The following is a 16,133-nucleotide window of genomic DNA, read 5'->3' as shown; positions in this document are numbered from 1 at the left end:
TGAGAGTGTGCTTGTGCACACACGCTCAGGTACGTCCCAGTGTGATTGTGGGATGTAGGTAAGAATGCTTTTCTCTTAGCAAAGGGAAAGCAGCGATGGGAAGGAAGCAACGGAGGAGGCAGAGACACAGGGACTTGGGAACGGTGGTCTCACGTTGGCTGGGCAGCTTCACAGCCAACAGCAAACGCTACCTAACTGGCTATTGGTCCACATATTCGCTTAACAAACAAACAAACAAACAAATATTAGTTATTGCCTGTCAGGTACCAGGCTTAGGGAACGCAGAGATTAATGAGACTGGTCCCTGTCCCTAAGGGATTCCCAATCTATCAGGCTCCCTCTGTCATCCGTCCAGTTCTGGCTCCTCAGGAGGCCTTCTCTGACTGCCACCCCCACTGGCAGCACCTGCTACCAAGGGCAAGTGTCTGACTCTTATCAATGCTCCCAGCACCTAGAGTAGTTCTGGCACAGGGTAACATGTGCTCCGGGCACAGGAATGCATGAATCCATCAAGGAACAAAGGAATTAACAGGTGAACAAATGAAAGCCCAATGGAAAAATAAATAAGTGAGGGTAGGAATTAAAGAATGAATGAAAAATTCAGGAATCAATGACTGAATAAGCAAATGAATAGAAGAGCAAAACTGCTTATGCTTTTATGTGTTTTAAATGTCTGTTTACTTAGGGGCGCCTGAGTGGCTCAGTCGGTGAAGCGTCCGACTTCGGCTCAGGTGATGATCTCACGGTTCGTGAGTTTGAGCCCCGCATCAGGCTCTGGGCTGACCGCTCAGAGCCTGGAGCCCACTTCAGATTCTGTGTCTCCCTCTGTCTGCCCCTCTGCTGCTCGCACTCTGTCTCTCGCATTGTCTCAAAAATAAATATTAAAAAAATTAAATATAAATGTCTATTTATTTAAGTAATCCCTACACCCAACATGGGGCTCGAACTCACAACCCTGAGATCAAGAGTCCTGTGCTCTACTGACTGAGCCAGCCAGGCCCCCTGTTTATGCTTTAAAATACAAATTGGAGGGGCACCTGGGTGGCTCAGTCAGTTGGTCGTCCATCTTCAGTTCACGTCATGATCTCACGGTCCGTGAGTTCAAGCCCCTCATCGGGCTCTGTGCTGACAGCTCAGAGCCTGGCAGAGCCTGGAGCCTGCTCTGGATTCTGTGTCTGCCTCTCTCTCTGCCCTCCCCCCCCCCCCACTCTGTCTCTCTCTCACTCTCAAAAATAAATAAACATTAAAAAAATTTTTTTAATACCAATTGGACCACATAAGTTCCTTGCTTAAAATTCTCCTGTGTCCTCCCTCCCAGTTTGCTTGGAGTAATAAGAATAAAATGAAATGCCACAATAACAAAGAATAACAAAATTCAAATGCTTTGCCACGGCCCCCTAGGCTTTGTGTACCTTGTCCCTGTCCACCCCTCCAGTCCCACTTGGGCCATCTTCCTCCTCGGCTACACTGGGATCCTTCTCGGTTGCCAGAATACATTGAATTTTTGCTTCAGGGCCTTCTCACATGTTGTTCCCTCTTCCTAGGACACTCTTCTTGCTTTTCACAGTACTGGCTCCTTTCCATCTTTTACCTGAAGTACCCTCCTCAGAGAAGCCGTCTCTGACCACCCCATTCAGGGAGGGTCCCCTTATTTTTGCCCTTGACACCCAGTTTGTCTCCCTCATGGCAGTTGTCACAATCTGAAATGGTTTATTTCTCAGTTCATTGTTTATCGCCTATGAATCTCTCTTGACCAGATCAGGACTCTGATCTCAAGAGATACCTGGCATCACTCGGGACAGATGGACAGAGTCTAGGACTCTCATTTACCCATTTAGAATAATCTGGTGGTAGGGACACAGACTGTGGCCCAGACTACTTGGTTTGTGGACCAACTCTGCCTCTTCCCAGCTCTATGACCTTGGACAACTTCTTTTACCTTTCCGTGCTTTGGTTTCACCATCCGTAAAATGGGGATACTAGTAGACCCCACTTTACAGGAGTCTTGGGAAAAATCAATGAGCCGTTGGCACATAGTAAGTGCCATAAAAGTGTTTGCTATCATTCACTCATCCATTCGATCAAACCTCAGATCTTCCCTGTGACTACCCTATGCCAGGCTGGGTGCTGGTGTCTCAAATAGGAATCAGGCTCCAGTCCTTGACCTCTATGTGGCACAGGAGACTGGTGGGCACAGGGGCAGAGAGGTCAGAGGCCATAGGAGGGGCCTGTTGAAACCCCCCACTATCCTTCTAACCCCCCCTCACATTTTCCTTTAAAACATTTCTGAAAACTCCGAGCAAAACCAAAAATCAAAGTCCAGCAAGCCTGCTGAGACCTGCCATCCATTTCCCATCTAGCCGTCACTCTCCTCCTGTTCTCACTGCTGCCTTCAAGCAGCCTAGATAGTGTCTGTTGTCAGTCCCAATATCCTTCTTGGCAAAGACCGTGCTCTGCTTTGCCTCCCTTCCCTCCCAGTGTACTTGCCCAGAAGTCCCCAAGCCTGCAGCAATCCAACCACCCACCTTCTGTGGGTACAGAGGAGACAACCACCTGCTATGCAGGCAGGGTCACAACTCCCAGGCTCAAAAGGACATGAGCCAGCCCCGGCAACCATCCAGTGCATTTCCTAATAAGCTGGCCCTATAGATCTGCCCAGAGGACCAGTTCACGCCCTTTCTTCTGTCTTTCACCTTCCCCCCTCTTCCCTCCTCACTTGTACTCTAAATGCCCTCACCTTTTGCATACCTCCCACCTTCTGTAACCCCTTCTCAAGCATCATCTATCTCTCCCTCCGCACAGAATTATCCTTGCAGCATACAAATAGGTTCTAGAATTTCCCATTTAAAAAGAAAAAAACAAAACAAAACAAATATCTTCCCTCAGAGAATTAAGCATCTATCCTGCTTTCTTAGGAGGATCTGCGGTTCATTCCTAGCGGATGAAGGAAAGCTTTTCTTTGCAGAAAAAAAGTGCCAACTAATACACTAGAAGGGATGTGAGAACTAGAAAAAACCCATTTTGCAGCCTCAATTAGATAATCAATTTAGGCAAAAGAATCATCAGTGATGTGTGAGTCAGCTTGGGCAGTCGTCACAAAATGCAGGGTGGCTCAAACAACAACCTATCTCTCACAGTTTGGTAGGCTGAAGGTCCCAGATCAAGGTCTGGTGGGATTGGCTTCTGGTGAGAGCTCTCTTCCCGGCTCGCAGACAGTCACCTTCCAGGTGCATTCTCACAGGACAGAGAGAAGGTGAACCCTTTGGTGTCTGCTCGGATTCCAGCCCCACCCTTATTACCTCATTTAACTTTTAATTACTCCCAGAAGGGCCCTATCTTCAAATACAGTCAAATACAGGGATTAAGTCTGCTGCGTGTGAACTGGGGGGAAGGGGGACACAATCCAGTGCATTGTAGATGCCAAAAATGCCCGGTGAAAGGTTTTAAGGGACAGACAGTTAACACGGTGCTGGGAAGGAGCACGGCACAGCCGATCTGTGATTTGCAAAAGGGATTTCTCCTTTTTAATGGAGAAGTCTGGTAGACGCCTCGTAACTAAAGTAAGCTGGCACCATGTGACTCCTTGGGTGATGACTATTAAGGATGCGTCATCACTGTGGATAATTCTTGCTACAGAAGCTTAACCTAAAAGCAATCAAGGGGTCAGCAAACTATTGGTCATATATGACCTCTGCCTGTTTTTGTGCATCCCCTGAGCTGAGAATGACTTTTGCATTTTTAAGTGGTTCGAAAAATCGAAGGGAGAATAATACTGCTTGACATATGATAATTAGGGTAAATCCAAATTTCAGTGTCCATAAATAAAGTTGTATTGAAGCACAGCCACGCTCCAGGGGCTTTCGTATTGTGCGTGGCTGCTTTCACATTACAATGAGAGTTGAATAGTTGCAACAGATGCTGTATGATCTACAAAGCCAAAAATATTTACTTGGCTTTATAGAAAGTTTGCCAATCCCTGCTCTCGACCTGACTTCCAGGTACAAGATACACAGAGCTTAGAGGACTAAGGTAAACAGCGTTATGAGGGGAACTTCAAACTCATCTACAGTGTGAAACATCCTATGAGAACACTGGACTGGTCACTTTAAAAAGTTGCTGCCATTAAAAAAACGGGGGGGGGGGTAGGGTGGGGGGGTGACTGTTCTATACTGAAAGAGACCAAAGAGACATCACTACCAAATATAGTGTGTGAACCTTGGTTAGATATTTTCGGAGAAAAACCTGCTAAAGCCAGTAGTGGTTGATATGTTTTTCTCTTTCTCTCCTAGATTTCCAGCTCCAGTAGGGCAGGAGTTTTGTCTCTAAGTCTACCCAGCACCTTGCAAGTGCCTGGCACCTAGTAGGTGCTTGATAGACGCTGGTGGCAAACAGGAATGAAAGAAGGAATCACTTTCGCTTGAGGGACGGGGATGACCTCACAGAGGAGGGAGTGTCCGAGTGGGTTCTGAAAGATAAATAGGAGACTGCCCACAGGAGAAACTTCTAATAGAGCCCCCCGCTCAATGGCTCTGGGGCCAGGGATGACACCCATTCTGTGGGCCCCAGACAGCAAGCAGAACTCTGACTGGTGGGTGGAGGCTCAGGCAGGCAGGCAGAGTTTCAGCTCAAGAGCAGAGGAAGAACGACAACGGTCAGGACAGCTCAGCAGCAGAATGGCTGGTCTCAGGAGGCGCCAGAGTGAGCAGGTGGAGGAAATCCACATGCGGGCAGGGGGTGGGCCTCCATGGGGATGCACAACCAGTCCCACCACCAAGCCTTTGCTCCATGGTGCTCCCCATGTGGTGGCCTCTCTCCTCTTTTTCTTTTTTTTTTTTTTTTTGCCCAGGCTCAGCCTTCTAGGCAGGTGGTATTTTCTCCCTTCTCTGAACCTTGAGCATTTCTTGTCTGCACCGTAGGGGGCGTTTCACATGCTTGGCCTTTTATGGGCAGGCACGTCTTCCCCTAGTTAAGAGGCAGGACCTCTGACCCACTGTATGACCTTGAGAAAGTGCCTGTCTCTGCCCTTCTGTTTCCTGATCTGTACAAGGATAGGGTGGGACAAGACGTCCAATGAGGGCTGTTCAATCTCCAGATGTCTTGCTTGAAGTCTGCCTGGTCCTCTTGGCCTGTATATAACTGGGGACTCCTGGAGGACAGGGAGGGTACTGGCTGAAGCCCCTCTGCCAGGACCCCCAGGAAGGGACCCGACTCATCTCTGCACAGCACAGGAGCCAGGGGTGGCTGTGGGGTGTGTGGTGATCCTCTGACCTCCTTCCTTGTCAAAGGCAGCGTGGGTCATTCAGGCCCCACAAGTTACTAACCGTGTTGTCTTAGGCAAGTGATTTAACAATTCTAGGCTTTAGTTTCTACATCGATAAAACCAGAACAGTAATAGCTATCTTCCAGAATGTGGAGTAAAAGAAATGATGGCTTTGAAAGCACCTTTACCAGATGTACAAAGAGCCATCAGGAGCCAGGGAGGGGGGTCTGATCAGTTTTAGAAGCTTTCCCACCGCTCCTTACCCTAGTCCCTCCATTCTCATAAGGTGATTGATGCAGGGAGAAATAATAAATCCTTTCTATGTCTAAAGCAGGCCCGGCACATAGTAGGCGCTCAAACGTTTGTTAAAAGAAATATTCATTCTATAACCACTATCTCGCTTGAGCCTTGAAGCAAAATGGGAAGGGGCAAGATAATGGTTTTCTCTGCTGCAAGGGTAAAGCCACTGCAGCTCAGAGAAGTAAAGCGATTTGGCAAAAGTAACACAGAAGAGCCGGGTTTGGAACCTAGTACCTTCTGCTTACAGAACCCATAATTGAGATCCCCTCCCATGCAGCCATCTGTGGTCAGGGACTTGCCAGGCTCTGCCTATACTCACCGTCACATAAGGGCGACCTGGTGGGTGGCACTTGGACAAACACAGGGCAGGGCGGGTATGCCCCCCCCCCCAATCCAGGGGCTCAACTCTGCTCTTTGGTGGCCCGGAAGTATGCTCCTTGGACAGAGAGACAGCTTGGCCTTGGCTCAGCTGCCCATTTATCAACAGATCCATGGAGCCACAGGACAGGTGTCCCAGAGCAGGACAGTGGGAAAACTGGTACAGTACGGGGCTGTCTGAGACTGTGGGACTGCCTCTGGGCGGCTGATCCAGCCAGGGGGCTCATGACAAGTTGACGTGGGAGGTCAGGGGTATGCCACCCCAGGGCCTAGGTGCTCCCAACTTCTGTGAGGACTACCATGTTTCCGGTTAGTGGGGCTCTTATCCTGGGGCGGGGGGGGGGGAGTGTTTCTAGAGGAGGGCAGTACTTGGCTGGGAGCATCGCGGGGAAGGCAGTGGAGCCATCTCACAGATTCCTCCCGCCAGAGGTGTTGACGTTGGACTTCACTGATGTCCAGGAGCCGTCTGAAGCCCCGGAGGACGTGAGAACCAGCAGGAGCTGACTCAAGTACTACCACTGTCCCTGAGGGCAAGACAGAGCATTATGGAGGTGCTGGGTTTCAGAGTAGGCCTGGAGTGTTCCTGAAGGGGCAGCAAGATTTTCACTAGGGGTGGAGAGCTCTAACGGGAGGGAGGACTAGAGTACTAAAGTGAGGTGCAGAGTATTAGGCGTGTTGGTATGTTTCAGGGGGACTGGGGTATGAAAGTTGGGGCACACATTTTAAAGTTGAGCTGGAGTTGGGGCGCCTGGATGGCTCAGTCGGTTAAGCGTCCCGACTTCAGCTCAGGTCATGATCTCACGGCTCATGAGTTCGAGCCCTGTGTTGGATTCTGTGCTGACAGCTCAGAGCCTGGAGCCTGCTTCGGGTTCTGTGTCTCCCTCTCTCTCCACCCCTCCCCTGCTCCCACGCTGTGCCTCTCTCTCTCTCTCTCTCTCTCTCTCTCTCTCTCTCTCTCAAAAATAAAAAATAAACATTGAAAAATTTTAAAGTTGAGCTGGAGCCTCACAGCAGGGTCTGGAGTACTTCAGAGATGATGGGCTCTGGTACAGTGGGGGTTACAGGACTTCACTGAGGGCTGGGTTATTTCACAAGGTGTGAGAAGATTATGGAAAGTGAAGAAGATTTGGAGTATCTCAGAGGAAGGCTGGAATATTACAGAGGAGGCTAAAGTCTCCTGGGAGAAGCTCGATTATTTGAGGGAGCAGGGGTACTTCAGAGGGGGCCGGACTCTTTTACATGGTGCGACGAGATTGTCTCAGAGGTGAGCGAGTATGGTGGTGGGGACGGTGTGTGACCCTGAGGTTGTCCGGAGAGGCCCCTTAGCCCTGAGTCTGTAGTCCAAGGATTCCAGGGGCGTCCCTGGGAGTCCAGGCTCGTGCTCTCTCCTGCCTCCTCCCACGGCAGGCCATCACCTCCATTTCAGCCACCAGCAGTCCTGACGTATGGGCTATGCTGGTGACCGTGGCCCTGGGAGCCAACGTCCGCTGTTGACTCTAAGTCAATGACACCAAAGAGAAGCCAGTCCCAGTGCAGAATCCTGCCTGAGCTCTGGGGCTTCCAGATAAGGGTCAGGCCAACTTGACCATTCCTCTGCCTCTGGGCAGGACTTCCTTCCCCTCTTCAGCAGCCCTCTCCCAAGAGTTGAGGTAGGGGGCATTGATGGACACAGACCCTTCTGGTTCCAGGGGTCTCTGCAGTCTAGCCACAGTCCCTTCTGCACTGATGGGGGAGGGCATACTTATTTCCCGAGTATGGGAACCCTGTTGGGGTGGGGGAGCCTACTCTCCTGCAGCCCGTGAGATCTGAGGCCCTCGGGGGGCCAGGAGCGCTCAGTGCTCGAGAGGGTGTCAGTAGGTGGTGGGCGGAAGAGTGTGTGCCAACTCTGGGTGGCCTCAGGCCCTCAGGGGCCAATTCCTGTTTGTCCTACTATGTACAGCTTCAGCTACCTACTGGGCTGTCACTTCACCAAGTCTCAGCTGGACTACGCCAACTTCTCCAACTGCTACACATGACACCCTCCCCCTTCCAAAGGGCGAGTGGCCCCAGCTCACTTAACATGGGACAGAGCCCCAGACACCCTCCCTGCCCGAGCACCCACATTTCTACCTTCTGTGTCCACACCCCCGGCTGCACACCCTGTACAATGAGGTGGCACAATGCTGTGGTTTCTCATCCAGCGTCAGGCCTGGGGCTGGTATCTCGCGTCTCTGAATGCCCTGTGTCTCCATCAGACTGAAGACTATCCTCTTACCTGTCCCCCGCCCCAGCAGACTGAGGCTCCCTGGGAATGGAGAATTTGGGGATGGGGGTGGAGGGCTCCCGACAGTCCTCTAGGCCTTATCAGAATGGGAAGAAAGAATGCAAATACTGTCTCTGAGACAGCTAGGTCAGCCTGGCCTGGCGTATGCCCAAGCCTGGAGTCCCTGCCAGAGGAAGGAGAGAAGAAAGGGAAGAGGGATCACCTTTTATTGAGCACCTACTGTATGCCAGGTCCTATTCTAGACATTCTACATGCATAGAGTTTCTGTTCCTTTTCTTAAAAAATTTTATGTGTTTTTTTTTCATTTTTTAAAATTCAGTTTTGCCCTTCCTCACTGCCCTCCAAATCCCGCTGTAGCCATTGCCTCAACCACGATGCCGAAAGGAAAGAGGCAGAGTCAGCAGCAGCCGCCGCCACCGCAGCAGCCCCCGCGGGAAGAGACTGGAGACGAGGAGGATGGGAGTCCCATAGGACCACCCAGCCTTCTGGGCCCTCCCCCCGTGGCCAATGGAAAGCCTGGTGGCCCCAAGTCAGCCCCACACTGGGATCCACCCACATGTCCACCATCAGTAGAATGGATAAATAAGTTGTTGCGTGTGCATGCGATGGGATACTACACTGCAATGAAAATGAACGAACTCCTGCTACAGGCACCCAGGATGAATCTCACAAACACGATGTTGAGCGAAAGGAGCCAGACAGAAAGGAATGAAGACTCTCTTCACAGAGGTCCTCCAGGCTCAAGGGGACCAATGATTCCACCACTGATGAGTCTCCCACCTCCTCCCCGGGGCAGATGCCCAATTCGGGGGGGCCTAGCCCCCAGATGTGGCCCATATGGTCGTGGTTGGTGGGGGGCCAATACTGGACCTCCTTTTCCTGGACCAGGCCATGGGGGTCCTTCCAGGGGAGGCTTTCACAAAGAGCAGAGAAATCCTCGAAGGCTCAAAAGTTGGTCTCTTATCAAAAATACCTGCCCACCCAAGGATGGCCCCCAAGTTATGGAAGACAAATCCAACCGCCCTGACACTTTGCCACAAAGGGTCACTGTCGATATGAGGACCTCTGTGCCTTCTACTACCCAGGCGTCAATGGACCTCCTCTGTGAGACTGTGCCTTCCCAACTGGGCTGGAAGGAGCCCTCTGTGACCTAGCGGCCATATATTTCCCTGTGACCCTGGGATGGCTACCGGGAGGCTGTTCCACCCACCACCCTCAGTCAGTGACACCCACCCCCATCTGCCACCTCCCCATTTGGGGTCCAGAGTTGTGTTTCATCACTGGGGCCCAGGGTATCGTCTTTCTTCTGATCCAGCCTCCAGTGACTCGACTTCAGGACCCCATCTTTGCTCCCCTCAACTGCCTCCTGGATCCTCTTCCCCCTCACCAGCGGACTGCTGAACAGGAAACCTCTTTGGTGCTATTTCTTGTGCACCTGCCCACCCAGCCCCCGGTACTGCCCTCGATTCCAGAAAGCTCTGGAGTAGTTTCCTACCATTGCCTTCTGGCTGCTTAAGTCCTTTTTATGTGACAAACCTTACCCTCAAAGTTGCCAGTTACTCCGTGAAACTCACCAGGTTGACCTGGGGTCAAGTATGGATGACCCGTGTAGAGTTACTTCCTGAAAGGCCACTCTCCCTGCTTTTGGATTTTGTAGTTTCTGCGTCAGTAGCACGATCCCCACCTCTCTGGTCTGTGATCACTGTGCTTTGTGAAACTGTGCATCCCTTCGTACGCAGCCTCTCTCAGTGTCCGTGGCATCTTTGTGGCTTCCCCACACTAGAGTCAGTTTTTCTGCCCAAACGAGTGAGACTCGGTGCCCTCTAGACTTTCCACACCTCCCAACGGTGGGAGAATTGTGAACCTTTCTGCAAGACTGCCTCCCTGGTCTCTCCATCCTGGTGTCAGTTTCTCTGGGTTTGACACAAGCCCATGAGATGTCCTCTAAAGCTTCTGATGGGCAACCCTATCTCCTCTCCAGCCCACTTTAGCTAGACTATGTCATTGTGAGGCCACCGGCCCTTTCGTCTGAATTCTGTGAATCTCCACCCGGCCTACCTTTGGGTGGAACCTGGACAGTACTGTCGCCTTCGTCTAACCTTCTTCCCTGCATCCCTGGCACTGGTTGTTTCCTGTGAAAGTGGCAGCGAGTTTTGAACTGGCCCTGAGGAAATGGGTCAGGGGTTGTGTGGCCAAAAGGGAAGGATGAGAGCCGTTGGGGAACTGAGAACGAATTTTTTTTTTCTTTTTAACATTTTTTTAATATTAGCAATAAATGCAGTGGGAAAAAAATATTTTTGAGAGTAAGAGTGTGAGTGGGGGACAGGAAGAGAGAGAGGGAGACAGAAGACCCGAAGTGGGCTCCACACTGACAGCAGCGAGCCCAACGTGGGGCTCAAACCCACCAACTGTGAGATCACGACCTGAGACGAAGTCAGTCGGTTCAACCAACTGAGTCACCCAGGTGCCCCAAATTTTTATTTATTTATTTATTTATTTATTTAGAGAGAACGAGCGGGGGAGGGGCTGAGAGAGAGAGAAAGAGAGAGACAAGCCCAAGCAGGCTCTACACTGTCAGTGCAGGGCCTGACGAGGGGCTCAAACTCACGAACCGTGAGATCAGGACCTGAGCCGAAATCAAGAGTCTGTTAAGTAACAGACTGGGCCACCCAGGTGCCCCTAGAGTTGCTCTTCCTTTTATAGGGATAGGGAAACCGAGGCCAGAGAGCTCCAGAGACTTGCCCAGGGTCATATAGCTAGTGAATGAGTAGAGCTGGGTTGGGCTCAGGGTCTACCCGAACTAACGCTGCCTTCTCTCCATAATCCTGATGTGGGCCACTAGACAAATCCTCATTTCGCCATCTATTGGCTGAATGACCTTGACCAAGTTGCTTAACCTCCTGAAGGCTCAGCCTCCTGATCTGTAAAATGGGGGTATTAACAAAATCTGTGTTCGATGATGAACTGAGATTAATGCATGTGAAGTGCCTGTTGTATTGTATTACCGTGCAGAGTAAAGGGTAGATAACGCCAACATTTGAAACATACGGAAGAGACATGGTCCAGCCCCGAGTTTGAAGGAAGAGACAAAGCAAAACGGCAGAAGTCACCCCATTTATAAGTTCTCCAGGTCCAGGGGAAGGGAGAAGACATTAACGCATATGGACCACAAGCTCCCAGCCCCGCCTTGCCCTTAAGCACTGCACTCAGTTACTTGAAGTGTATGTTATATATCAGCCTTTTCCACTGGACCCTTGAGAGCCTGGCCCAGAGCTGGCATCTCTCAGTGCTGGTTACACTGAAAAACGACATGTTTATTTATTGAGTATTTACAAGGAGCCAAGGGTGATGCTAAGGGCCTTCTGTGCATTAGCTCATTTAGATCTTCACAATGACCATGAAAGAGGGCACCCATTTTACAGAGAGGGAAAATGACATTAGAGAAGATAAGAGCTGGGTGTCTGGCACATAGCTGGTGCTCTTGACTTTTGCTCTGAAAGGCTGAACAAACGGATGGATGAATTAAGAAGGGGGAGGTGGGAGCAAGGAGGTCAAGGTCACAAGTGTTCATCTCTCCCCTCATCCATCTTTATTAGCTGCCACAACTGTGTCCACCACACCTTGTGCCTGGTCCCCCATCACCTGATGGACACAGTCCTAGGGAGCTGGCAGTTCTGCAGGGCCCGCTGAGATCCTCTGAGCCGAATAAAGGAGCAATCTCTCCTGCCAAGCATCTGGCCAGTGTGCCTCTGCCTGAGAACCTGACCTGGAAATTCCATGATGAGGGCCCATCTCCAAATCTCTGACAACCAACAAACAGTATAGGAAAACGTCGCCCAGCTGCTCTCTCAGAGGTCCCAGGGAACTAAGAGGAAATTCATTCTTTATTGTAGCAGGAGTGATTTCAGCTAGATTGCAGAAGGGACTTACCGACAGAGAGGGGGAGCAGATCTGGGATTCCTTACTAGAGTTAGAAAATGACACAGTGGTCCCTGTGGGTGGCTCCACAGGCTGAGCTGTGAACAAGGCAGACACAGTCTCTCCCGTCTTGGAACTTAGAAGGGGGAGGAGACAATCAACGCATATGTAATATCGAGGCTGATATATACTTTGAAGAAAGGTAAAGCAGGGAAGGGGACAGTGCATGGTGGCATTTGCGAGTCAGGGCTGCTTTTGATTTTATTTTTTTATTTTTTTAGGTGAGAGAAGGCCTCTGCAGAGGAGACTTGAAGCAGACATCTGAATGAAGTGAGGGAACAGCCAGTGCAAAGGCCCTGAGGTGGGAGTGTGCCTGGCAGGCTCTGGGAACAGCAGGCCGCCTGTCCGAGTGAATGAGGGGCACGAACCAGAGCTGAACGGAGAGATTTGCTTGCACTCTGGTGTGCACTGGTCAGCCATAGCATGATATGTGACTTTGTTATAAATGTGATAGGAAACCATTGGAGGGTTTTCAAGCAGGAGAGTAATGTGATTTGTGTTAAAAATAATTTTTAATGCTTTATTTTTGAGAGACAGAGAGAGAGACAGAGTGAGAGTGGGAGAGGGGCAGAGAGAGGGAGACACAGAATCTGAAATGGGCTGTAGGCTCTGAGCTGTCAGCACAGAGCCGGACGTGGGGCTTGAGCTCTTGAACCGCAAGATTATGACCTGAGCCAAAGTCAGATGTTTAAACTGACTGAGCCACCCAGGTGCCCCTAAAATAATCTTTTAAAAGATTTTATTTTTAAGAAATCTCTACACCCAGCATGGGGCTCAAACTCACAACCCCAAGATCAAGAGTTGCACACCCCACTGACTGAGCCAACCAGATGCCCCCAAAATAATTTTTGATTTAATTTTTTAAAGTAAGGTCTAGGCCCAACATGGGGCTTGCACTCGCAATCAAGAGTCACATGTTCTACTGACTGAGCCAGCCAGGCGCTCCTTAATTTATTTTTTAAACAGATAATACATTCATATGGTTCAAAGAGTAAAATATATTATGAGGCGCCTGGGTGGCTCAGTCGGTTGAGCGCCTGACTCTTGATTTCTTTGGCTCAGGACATGATCTTGGGGGCGTGGGATTGAGCTCCACGTCAGGCTCTGCACCGAGCGTGGAGCCTGCTTGAGAGTCTCCCTCTCTCTCCCTCTACCCTCTCTCTCTCCCCTTACTCTCTGTCGCTCCCTAAAAAAAATTAAAAAGCCCCCAAAATGCAAAATATTGTTCCCCTTCATGGCTTTATTCCCTTCCTTCCACCAACCACATGTGTTAGTTTCTTGATCGTCCAAGACTTCTTTACACAAACACAAGCATATATGTAATTAACATTTATGTGTTAACATTTATATGTGTCAGACCTTATTCTTATCTTTATTCTTTTTAATGTTTTATTTATTTTTGAGAGCAAGAGAGAGCATGAGCAGGGGAGGGGCAGAGAGAAATGGGGAGACACAGAATCCAAAACAGGCTCCAGGCTCTGAGCTGTCAGCACAGAGCCCAACGTGGGGCTCGAACTCACAGACCGTGAGCTCGTGACCTGAGCCGAAGTCGGACGCTTAACCGACTGGGCCACCCAGGTGTCGCTGACCTTATTCTTATCTTTAAAAGATTTAATCTCATTTAATCTTTATGACTCAACCCTATGACCTAAGTACTGTTAGCCCTACTTTACAGATGAGGAAACTAGGGCACAGAAAGGCTAAATTATTGCCCCAAATTGCACAGCTTTTGTAACCATATTAGTTCTCTAGGGCTGCTATAACCATAACAAATTACCATGAACTGGATGGCTTCAAACAACAGAAATTTTTTCTTTTTTTAGAAAAATATATTATTTATTTATTTATTGTATTTTTGAGAAAGAGAGAGAGAGAGTGCACAAGCAGGGGGGCGGGGGGACTGGGAGACAGGGAGACACAGAATCTGAAGCAGGTTCCTGGCTCTGAGCTGTCAGCACAGAGCCCAACATGGGGCTCAAACCCACAAACCGGGAGATCGTGACCTGAGCCAAAGTCAGACACTCAACTGAAGGAGCCACCCAGAAGCCCCCAGAAATTTGTTCTTTCATGGTTCTGGAGGTTAGAAATCCAAAATTGAGGTGCCAGCAGGGTTCATTGTTTTTAGAGGCTCTCAGGAGCATTTGTCCCATGCCTCTCTTCCAGCTTCAGGTACTTTCTTCCAATCCTTGGTTTGTAGATGCGTCTCTCCAATCTCTGCCTCTGTCTTCACACGGCATTTTCTACTGTGTGTCTGTCTCTGGGTCCAAATATTCCTCTCCTTATAAGGATACCTGTCATGATGGATGTAGGGCCCACCCTAATCAAGTATGACCTTAACTTGATCCGCAAAGGCTCTATTTCCAAATGAGGTCACATTCACACGTTCCAGGTGGACGTGAATTTCGTGAATTTCGGCGGGACGCTATTCAACCCACTACAGCACGGGAATGTGTATTTGAACTAAGGCAGTCTGGCTTCTGAGTCTGTGCTCTTAATCACTGGTTATGCTGCCACTCAGTAAGGTCACAAATATAGAGACATAAGAAAATATTAAAACTCTATTTCTACAGACAGTGGAATATCACATATGTTTCTCTGTACCTTGCTTTTTATTTTTCACTTTTTATTATTTTTTAGTAAGTAGAACTTACTAAAGTTCTACACCCAGTGTGAAGCTTGAACTCACAGCCCTGAGATCAAGAGTTGCATGCTCTACCCAGTGAGCCAGCCAGGTGCCACATACCTTGCTTTTTAAACGTAATGTCCCCTGCAAACTTGCCCTATGAGGACACACAGATCTCCTTCATTCTTTTTCATGGTTGCATAGTGTTCCAGTTAACGGGTGGACTGTCCTCTACCTAACCCAACACCTTACTAATGGACAATTGGGTTATTTTGAGTCTTTTGCTATTGTCAACAGTGCTGCAGTGAATAACGTTATACAAACTTCATTTCTCACTTGTGCAAGCGCATCTGAAGGATAAATTCCCAGAATCAGGACATCTGGATGCATTTAGAATTTTGATAGAATTTGCCAAAATGCCCTCTTGGGGGCCTGTACCGATTTATATTCACGTGCGTGAGAGCACTCTGTGACAGCACATACAAGAGTGTGGTTTCCTTACAGAAATAGCCACAGACTAGATTATTAAACTTCGGGATTTTTTTTTTTTAACAGAGAGAGAGAGAGAGAGAGCAGGAGAGAGGGGCAGAGGGAGGGAGAGGGAAAATCTTAAGCAGGCTCCGCACTCAGCACCAAGCCCAATGCTGGGCTCCATCCCAAGACCTGGGGATCATGACCTGAGCTGAAATCAAGACTCAGAGGCTCAACCGAGTGAGCCACCCAGGCAGCCCTAAACTTTGAGATTTTTTGCCAGACTGATAAGGAATGGTATCCCACTGTGGTTTCCCAGATTTTCATTTCTTCTGAGTTTGAGCTTCTTTTCACATGTTGAGAAGCCATTTCTATTTGCTTTTCTGGGAACTGTCAATTCATATCCTACGCCTGTTTCTATTAGGTTGTTGCTCCTTTTATTATTTTTTAATTATTTATTTATTTTTTTTAACATTTATTCATTTTTGCGAGACAGAGAAAGACAGAGCTAGAGTGGGGGAGGAGCAGAGAGAAGAAGACAGAATCTGAAGCAGGCTTCAGACTCCGAGCTGTCAGCACAGAGCCCGACGTGAGGCTCGAACTCACAGGCCGCAAGATCACGACCCGAGCAGAAGTCCCACGCTTAACCGACTGAGTCCGCCAGGTGCCCCTGTCCTTTTAACGAATTTCCAAAAATGCTTTATCAATTAGAGAGATGATCCTTTGTCTATGATCCGAGTTGCAAATATTTTCCTCTAGCTTGTCATTTGTCTCATGACTTGCTTTGTTGTGTTTTAGCTTGTGAAAGTTTTTGATTTTTATGTAGCTGACTTTAGCCAATCCTTTTTTATGACTTTTTG

General features: G+C 49.2%; 1 pseudogene; it reads left to right on the top strand.

Annotated features, from left to right (window-relative positions):
- The first annotated feature begins 8,575 nt into the window (after positions 1-8,575).
- Positions 8,576-9,309, top strand: LOC124516608 (proline-rich protein 3-like; annotated as a pseudogene).
- The last annotated feature ends 6,824 nt before the right edge of the window (positions 9,310-16,133 follow it).

The sequence above is a fragment of the Lynx rufus genome, unplaced genomic scaffold, assembly GCF_022079265.1.
Source record: "Lynx rufus isolate CCGP_SWC_20201006 ecotype Redwood Valley unplaced genomic scaffold, mLynRuf1.p SCAF_2, whole genome shotgun sequence".
Taxonomy (NCBI): Eukaryota; Metazoa; Chordata; class Mammalia; order Carnivora; family Felidae; genus Lynx; species Lynx rufus.
Note: the sequence above shows the minus strand (reverse complement) of the source record. Positions and strands in the feature narration are given on the sequence as shown.